Genomic DNA, 9,162 nt, shown 5'->3' on the forward strand with positions numbered 1-9,162 from the left:
AGTATTTTATAAATTCATTATTCTCTATAACCCATTTGTTGTGAATGCAGAAGACAGTTTTCTTCAGAGAAAGAAGGGAAGTTTTCATATTTTATATCTTATTTCAGAGATGGAAATGTACTATATCGTCTGCTTTTTCTTATTCGTTTGTTTGCTTATTTTCGTGCTAGGCACGAAATAGCAAAGAAGTGTTTCTCACAATCAACGATGTTATCTGCAGGGTGAGATGAGGTACTGTGTTTCCAGGCTGACTATAAGATCCAGAGCCTTTGTCGTGGCCCTGCCCCTGCCGCAGAGGATGCTGGAGTCTTGCACAGGTCTTCACAGAGGGAGAACATAGGACAAGAAGTCTGGTCTTGTTCTTTCCCCAAACAGTGCTGATTTTCCTCTTGGTTGTGGTGTTTTTCATGTCCTTGAACACTTCCTCTGTGTACAAAATTTCAGATTCAGCAGTAAATTTTGTCTTTCCTCATTGTCCATATTCTGAAGACACAAATTTCCTGTTGGTGTATGTGTACCTCTTTTGGTGGATTGATGTTTGTTCATTAAAATAAATATCTGAACACTATTCTAAGCCATGGTTGACCAATATATTAATTGGTAAGTAAAACCTAGATTATCTTATAGAGTCTGTGTGGATCTTATAGACTGGTGCTAGAGTCAAAAAAGAAAGAAGTAGATACTAAATATGTAATCATAAGTTATGAGGAAAACCATTTAAAGGAAAACTAGCTCTGTAATAGAGAATAGCAAGAGCAGGACCTACTTAGAACAACCAGTAGCCTTCTCTAAGGAAGACAGGCGTCATGATCAATCTAAAGATTGACAAGAAACCTGACAGATAAAGGGTTGAGGCAGGTTGGAGATGGAGAAGTAGGAGGCAGGTGGTGGTGAGGTGGGGTAGAAGTGGGGTATACTTTGTAGGATGGACCAGGCTTGTGCTATGGTGACAAGCAGTTCCAATATAATATATAAAAGTTTCTTCCTCACATACTCTGTTTTCTTGAACAACACTTGAACTCCCATCTCCACATAGGGCTAATGTGGTCTCCACATAGGGCTAATGTGGTCTCCACCAATGGGATGGATGTGCAGCGTTTTTCTGTTTTAACAGAACGTAAACATGAACTGAGTCCAGGGTACTTCCTAAGCTGCCCAGAGGAGTGGGAAGCCATGGTTATTGAGCACTAGGCATTTCACCTCAGAGTGCGTGAGGGTGAGTGGGGACCTAGAACATTCAGAGAGAACGGTCTGGGTAAAGATCAGGAAGTAGGATTATGGTTAGTGCACTGAAGCACTGTTGGGTTGTATGAGACTGAGCCACTTCCTGTAGCTGCATAGCAGGGACTTACTTGAAGAGTGACACCATTTATTATTCTAGTCATCAGAGTTCAATGGAAAGTCATGTCTGTTATTTTAAAAAAAAAAACCTTCCAAATTTTAGAGTTCAAGATGGGAGGCAAATAACCACTAATAATTATTAATTATATGCTACGTGTGATATAATAACAAGTCATTTTCTCATTTCATTGTAAATACTATTATTATCCCCATTTTGAAGATGAAGAATGGACAGAGAGGAAAAGTGACTGACTTCAGACCACACATCTGGTAAGCGATGCAGCTGTGCTCTGACCCAGTCAGGCTGGCGCACATGTCACTTAACCACCATATCCCTGTTCAGCTTGAAAGCGTTCTCGTGGTCTTGGCCAGGAAGGCCAGGGGCCTGAGCTTTAGAGGAAGGTGTTGTTGAGCCTCATAGGGGTAGGCAGAGGATAGGAGAAAGGTATACGCGCAGGGTGCCAAGGAGGGTGATTCCTTTAGCATTAGTTTTTATCTAAAGGATAGGATTTTAGATGTAGTTTTTGTTCTTTCAGGTTTTTGGGGCTTTTTTTGGTTTCTTTTTTGTTGATTTGGTTTTGGTTTTTTGATGGTACTCATGTTTGAACTCAGGACTTGCTAGTCAGGACCTCTACCAGTTGAGCCATGCCCCCAACCCTTTTTGCTATAGTTGTTTTTTAAGATAGACCCTCCTGTTTTTGCCCCAAGCCCAGCCTCAAGCTGTGGTCCTCCTATTTATGCCTCCTGTGTAGCTGGGATTACAGCTGTGACCCACCATGCCCATATCCATATTATTTGTTGAGATGAGTCTTGCTAACTTATTCCCAGGGCTGACTTCAAACTGCAATCCTCCTATCTTTGTCTACCAAGTAGCTGGGATTACAGGCATGGCTACTCACACCTGGTCCTCATTCTTGTTCCTTTATACTAAGTGTTTTTGGACACTTTGGCCTGTTGCAGTTGGAGAATCAAAGGTTCCCCCTGTACCTCTCTAGTACCCAAGTCATAGAGGCACCATCTGTGCAGTGATGATGTCCTTAAGTGTGTCATAGGATACTAAGGGAGAAAAACACAATGGGAATGAGGCTGGAGGTTCTTGGACAGCTGAACTGCCCTTCCCCACTTAGAGTGACTGCCCTTAAGGCTAAAACCTATGTGGATCTAAATCAGTTGCAATGATGGAGGTTGTTCCCTTCAGACTTTTGGGAGGCTGCCTGCAAGCTTTGGCAGCTCAGTGCCCTACAGTGACATTTGGGAAGTGCAGGCAGAGCTCTTGGTTCCCAGCCCACAATTGTCCTTTGCTTGAAGTAAGGGACTCTGGGATGAAGTGCAATGTGTGCCTAGAAGTGGACAAAATGCTGGCTGTGCAGTGTCAGTAAATAATCGTTAGGGTGCACTTGAGACGAGGTTGAGTTTCTGTTTGTCCTACCTGGAGTCACCCACTGAGAACACTGACCTAAGAACAGGCCTGGGTTATGTCACCAGCTTACAGACAAAGGGAATATTTGGTTTTCTAAAATTAAATCTATTTTTCTTTTTTGGTGGTACTGGGGTTTGAACTGAAGGCCTTGCAATTGCTAAGCAAGCAATGTATATTTGAGCCTCATCTCCAGCCCTTTTTGCTCCGGCTCTGCTGAAGATAGGGTCTTGCTTTTTGCCCAGTCTGCCTAGACCATGATCTTCCTATTTATGCCTTCCTACGCTGAGATGACAGCCACCATGCCCAGCCATTAGTCGTGATGGAATCTCCTGAACTTTTAGTGAGGTCTGACCTTGAACTGCAACCCTCCAGATCTCTGCCTCCAAAGTGCTAGGATTACAAGCATAAGCCACACACCTGACTAAAAATTAAATATATTTTTCAAAAAATGTTTTTCTAGGGTCAAATTCTCTATCCCAATAGCAGCATGGTATAACAATAATAGATTTTCCTAGTTACATTTGCACTGTGAATTTAACAATTTTGTCCAGATGCCTAATTTTTTTCCTTTTTGGAGGCTTCAGGTTAGTAGTTTTGCTGTCGGAGGAGCATACTCTGCAGCACTCTATGATATTTCTCGCCTCTCAGCCTCGGTGGTGCAGTTTCCCAGGCTAGAATGCTCTTTCCTCTTTTTGTTCTTGGTTTTTTTTTCAATTAGTTAAATTCTCATTACCCTCAGGACTCATTTTAGGCATTAGCCCCCCCCCCTTGGAAACTGCTTTTGTACTCCCAGATTGCGTTTAGTGGTCCTCCTCTAGATTTTCATCGTACTTAGTATCTTTAGCTTACTCCCTAGGCTCATGTAAGCAAGATTATCTTTGAAGGGATCCTTTTCCTGCCTTTTTAAAATCCAAAGTCCTCATGGGTATCAACTGTCTTTATTCAACATTTTCACCTCTAGATCTAGACATTCCTTCTAACTATCAGGCAAACCAAATTAAATAGATAAAAATAGTTACAGTAAGAGACAATGAGAGTTCCACAATGCCACTGTAGCTTTGGAAGTGAGAACTGTTCCTCCTAAACCATTTTGTTCCATCAGTGGAACCAAAATTAAAGTCCATAATGAAGTCATCCCTGAGAAGGTAAAGGAAAGGCATGGAAGTTGAACTTGAGTCTCATGTTGACTTTCTGTTCTAACTTGTTTTAAAACAAGTTGCTTCTTCAAGGTTTCTCATTTGTCTGGCTGCAAAATAGCTGTGAATATTGTGTTCGTGGAATCCGTGAGGACTTCTGTTCTCACAGAGTTAGCATGGATGCAGCTCATCACGCCAACAATAGCATGTGTGGCTTCCTCAATGCACAACTGAACACCAAGAGCTATGGAGCTGTGGTACTGATTTGACATTTTCCTGGAATCAATAGGGGGTGGTGTTCTCATGGGGCAAGCTACTGGATCACCTCCCTGTCTTTCAAGCCATAAACACACATTCACTCTTGACATTCATTAGAAAGTAACACAAAGCAGATTGCTGGGTTTGCATTCTGGACATTTCATTTTGGGTGTCTTGTGTTCTCTTTTGGGCCAGGCACAATGGCATCTTCGTGGGTTAAGCCTCAAGTCCTGTCCTACCATTTTAATAACTTCATCGACTTAATCTTTACATAGATGAAGCGTAGAATTTCCTCTAAGAATATTTTGCTTTCCTGTGCTTGCTGAAAGAATGTTTCAGGTTAAGAACTCAGTCTGTGATCTGTCAGGTGATGATACAAAAAGTTTAGCTTAAACACAAACACTGACTCACACAGGCATACAATCCAGATGGTTTTGTATTTGATTACATCGTCCTCTATCTCCCTGCTACCTAGATCCTTTCTTCTCTTTTCTGCCATCTGTCAATACACTCAAATAAGGACCTTAATCACCTATCCTATCAACAGGCTTTTTTGTTTTCACCTTCTCTTACATTGGGTGTTAAGACAGAGAATATTATAAAACAGTATCCAGTTTTACAGTACACTATGTTCTTTCCAAGGCTAAGCAGTATTCAGGATTAAAACTAGGACATTGGACCATATAATTCCAGTACTTGTGACAGAGAAATAAAATATTTTATATACATAAATATATACGTGAATATATATATATAGTTTTTTAAAACATGTTCTCACTATGAAGCCCAGGCTGGCCTAAAAGTCAAAATTCTCCTGTCTCTGTCTCCTGAGTGCTGAAATTATAGGTGTGCTCTACCACACCCAGCTTCAAATGTTATACTTGATCAAATTTTGTCAGTTAGAAAGCAGTACACATTTCTTTCATTATCTGTCATTATGAGTTACAGATTTATTATTAATTATTAGTAATGAACTTGTAGATTTTATTATTGGTTGTAGATTTGTGATATTGGACATTTAAACTTAACTGAACTGTAACAAGATATTAATGACAGCATAGAAAGTGGCTTAAATGATAAACGCTGGCATCAGAAACACCTGATTTATTTCTAGCTTGGGTATGGACTAGCTGTGTGACCCCAGGCACATTGCTTAACCTGTTTAAGCCTCCTCATTAAGGAGATAGGAGACTAAGGAACCTGAGGGTTCTTGTAGGATTGATGAGATAACTATGTATAGCATTCAGCAGAGTGCTCTTCTACATGTGCTCAATAAATGACGTCCATTTTCGTTATTGATACTTGTACTCTGAGTAGAATAACTTTGAATGCTAAAGTAAAGTGATAGGTATGGTATACTGGGGTTTGAACTCAGGCAAGTACTCTACCGCTTGAGCCATGTCTCCAGCCCCTTTTGATTTATTTTTTGACTAGGATCTCACATTTTTGCCCATGCCTGCTTAGTCCACAGTACTCCTATTTATGCCTCCCCCATAGCTGATATGACAGCCATGTGCCACCACATCCAGCTTGTTCATTGAGATGGGGTCTCATTCACTTTTTGAGATGAGGTTCAAGGGCTGGCCTTGAACCGTTATCCTTCCAATCATAGGCATGAGCCACCATGCCTAGCCCTATGAAATAAAATTTTAAAAGATTACTAGTATGCATCTGGAAAAGGGATTTCAGGTGATTTTATTTAAAAATTTCATTTTAGAGAAATAATACAATTATGGTTGCCTGCCATAGCTCATGTGACCCAAGTTAAAAAGGCTGCATATTGCTTTCCTGTGGTGCTTCCTATCAATGCATCAAACTTATGTCAACAACTTGAGGCTCGAAGAAGTGCATCCTGCAAACCAAATCCAGTTCCCTGTCTGTTTTTGTATGACCTGGGAGTTAAGAATGGTTTGTATATTTTTTTAAGTGGTGGGAAAATTTTTCAAATAATATTTTGTGATTCAGGAAAATTATATGAAATTCACATTTCAGTATCCATAAATAAAGTTTAATGGAACCCAGCCACAATAATTTATTTACCCATTGTCTACGGCAGTTTTCAATCAGCAGAGTTGAGAACTTGTGACAGAAACCACATGACATTAAAAGCCTAAAATGTTTGCCATCTGGCCCTTTACAGAAAGTTTGTTGATCTTCGACTTAGAATCATGAAAATATATTTCTGGGTGAGGCTTTCCAAGTCCAACACTTTCAATTTAAGGGTTGGGATTTTTGTTTCCTAAGGCTGCCATGACAAAATACCACGACCTGGGTAGCTCAAATCAGCAGAAATGCATTGGTCGCTCAGTTCAGGAGGCTCGAGGTCAAGGTATCTGCAGGGCCATGCTCCTTGGCAAACCTGAAAGGAAATCTTTTCTCAGTTTGTAGTTTCTGTTGGCTTACGTACAGTCTTGCAGCTGCATGATTCCAATCTTGCCTTTGTTGTTACATGGCATTCTCCCTATGTGTCTCTGACTTTGCATGGCCATCTTCTAAGTAGGGCTCCATTTTTAATAATGGAAGTCTGTACAGGACTTCCAAATAAGTTTACAATATGGGGTACTGGGTGACAGGATTGCAACATATCTTTTTTGGGGATGAAGGGAAAAGGACAATTCAACTTGTGACAATCAGAAACTGGATCCAGAAATATGAAGGGACTTACCCAAAGTCACAGAGGAATTAGTGGCCAAAGCAAGACCAGAATTTGGACCTCTGATCCTATAACTAATTGATGAATAACATTTCCACTGTAGCATATAAATTCAAAGGACATTAATCTTCCGTATCTAATGTACCTGCAATATTTTACTAAATCCTTTCTAGGACATATCCATTTTAGGGTTAATAATGAAATCCACTTTTTAAAGTTGTGGACTATAATTGGCTAAAATTCCTAGTACTATAGTGTTTATTTATTTATATCAGGAAATAATAAGTGTAACAAGGTTTCTTTTTTCCTTCTTTTCCTCCCTCCCTCCCTTTCCTTCCTTCCTTCCTTCTTTCTTTCTAATTTCGGTTGTGAGGAAACCATTCTAGATAACTAAATGTGGCAACACTTTAATATTTTATGCAACTTACAAAGTTAATGTTCTTATTCAGAATGACATCCACATAAGGCAATACTAAAGATGAAAATTAGTAATATAAATAATAACTTGTTTAAGTACTTTAAAATGAACATATCTGCTAGCTGAACAATTTTTTTCTCAATGGCTTTTATTCCTATAGGAACTCAAGATTTATGTTATTTGTTACTCTAAAAGTGGTATTTAAGAGCAGGAAGTGTGGCTCAATCAGGTAGATCACCTGTTTGGCAAGTGTAAGGCTGAGTTCAAACCCCAGTATGGCAAAAAGAAAAAAAAAGTATTTGAAGGTGGGTTCCCATCTCCATCAGGTCTGTAAATGATTGTTTGCAAAAAGGTAACAGAATTTCTCAGTGTTAAAATATCAGCAAAATACGGAGTGTGAAAAAAGATCCCTTTAGAACTGTAAGTAATAGAAAAACGGCAGGTAAAGAAATGCCAGGACAGAAAACTTTTAACCAGGTGTTGTTTACCCTATGGTGTTTTTCAAGTGGTATCAGAGCCCTTTGTGGTGAAGCCTGGGTGGTTGGACTTAGGAAAGCCACCAGTGTGTTTTAGCAATGTTGTTGTCTTGGGCAGAATCCAGGCTTTCTGGCTTAATGTTTTGGAAGATGCTCCTGCCTCCATCAGCCAGCACCCCGGCAGCTGGGTATGTGGCTCAGAAACCCTACAGAAAACACCCCTGAATGAACCTCTAGCTGTGACATTCAGCCATCCAAAGCCTAAACTAGCCCCAAGATTAAGTGGTTATGTTCTGAAGGAAAAGCTGACAATAGCATTGTTACTGCACAGAAAAGTCCCAAGTTTACTGTGGCTTGGGGTAATTAATTGTCCTAACAGATGCCTTTGAAGTAGACAGAGGGAGGAAAATTACCCCATTTGACTGATAGAAAAACTGAGACAAGGGCAACTAACTTGCTTGTGGTTTCCCAGGGAATAGTTGGCTGAGACTCCAGGATTCCTGACTCCAAATTCATTGCCGTAACCACCAGACTGAAACCAGCTGCCAAAGGCTATAATTTGGTCTCGAGGCTGTGGCCATAGTTTAGAACCACAATAGTGAGGGAAACACACTTTAAGGAGGACCTTGAAACTCTCTCAAGAGAATTACGCATCTTTATCTGTGTTGATTATGCAAGGAGTGGAATAAGTGAGGGTTCTGTCCCCTCCACATTTGCGGCTTTGGGTTAGACTGGGGTCTCTCTGAAAAAACTGGGAATATTTGCTTTCCCCTTTCTCCCTGATTTTTAAAACAATTGTGTTGAGTTTGATGCACAAATCAATGTGTTAACATTGGGCTTTATACTTGGCAGAAGTCATAATATGGGTTGTTATGGATATTGCAGGTTGGGCCAGAGAGGAGAGAAGTGGCAATTTGGAAAGTGGGAGAGATCATTCTTGTGGCCATGTGGGGGTCTGGACAGGGTCTGAGTTGGATGATCTTCAGGGCCATAAATGGACATAGGCCCTTCATCAGGAGCATCTTCAGTGTCTCTAGGAGGCAGGCAGGAGGAGCATGGTTAAAGAATGTGCTGGAAGTAGGATCTCATTGTGGGCACCAGATTGAAGTCCTGGAAGGAAAGCCTCAGGCAGCACAGGGCTTGGGTAGTAAGTCTATGGGGTTGAGGGTCAAAAAATAAGTTTCATCATCAGCATACTGACTATTTTTGAAAGAGCAAAACTATAGTCTTATTCAGGGATGCCAGGTAAAAACTGCCACTATGTTCATATTAATAATTGCACTATATCTACTCTCTAGTAAGCACTCTATGACCTGGATGTTATGTCATCACTTTTCACTTACTATCTTTTCAATTCCTCACTGCAGCCCTACAATGCAGGTTTTAATTTTTACACTTTATCATATAGACATTGTGACGCAGAGGGGTTAACTGTCTTACCTAATAGTGCAGTGATACAT

This window comes from Castor canadensis, chromosome 2 (assembly GCF_047511655.1).
Source record: "Castor canadensis chromosome 2, mCasCan1.hap1v2, whole genome shotgun sequence".
Taxonomy (NCBI): domain Eukaryota; kingdom Metazoa; phylum Chordata; class Mammalia; order Rodentia; family Castoridae; genus Castor; species Castor canadensis.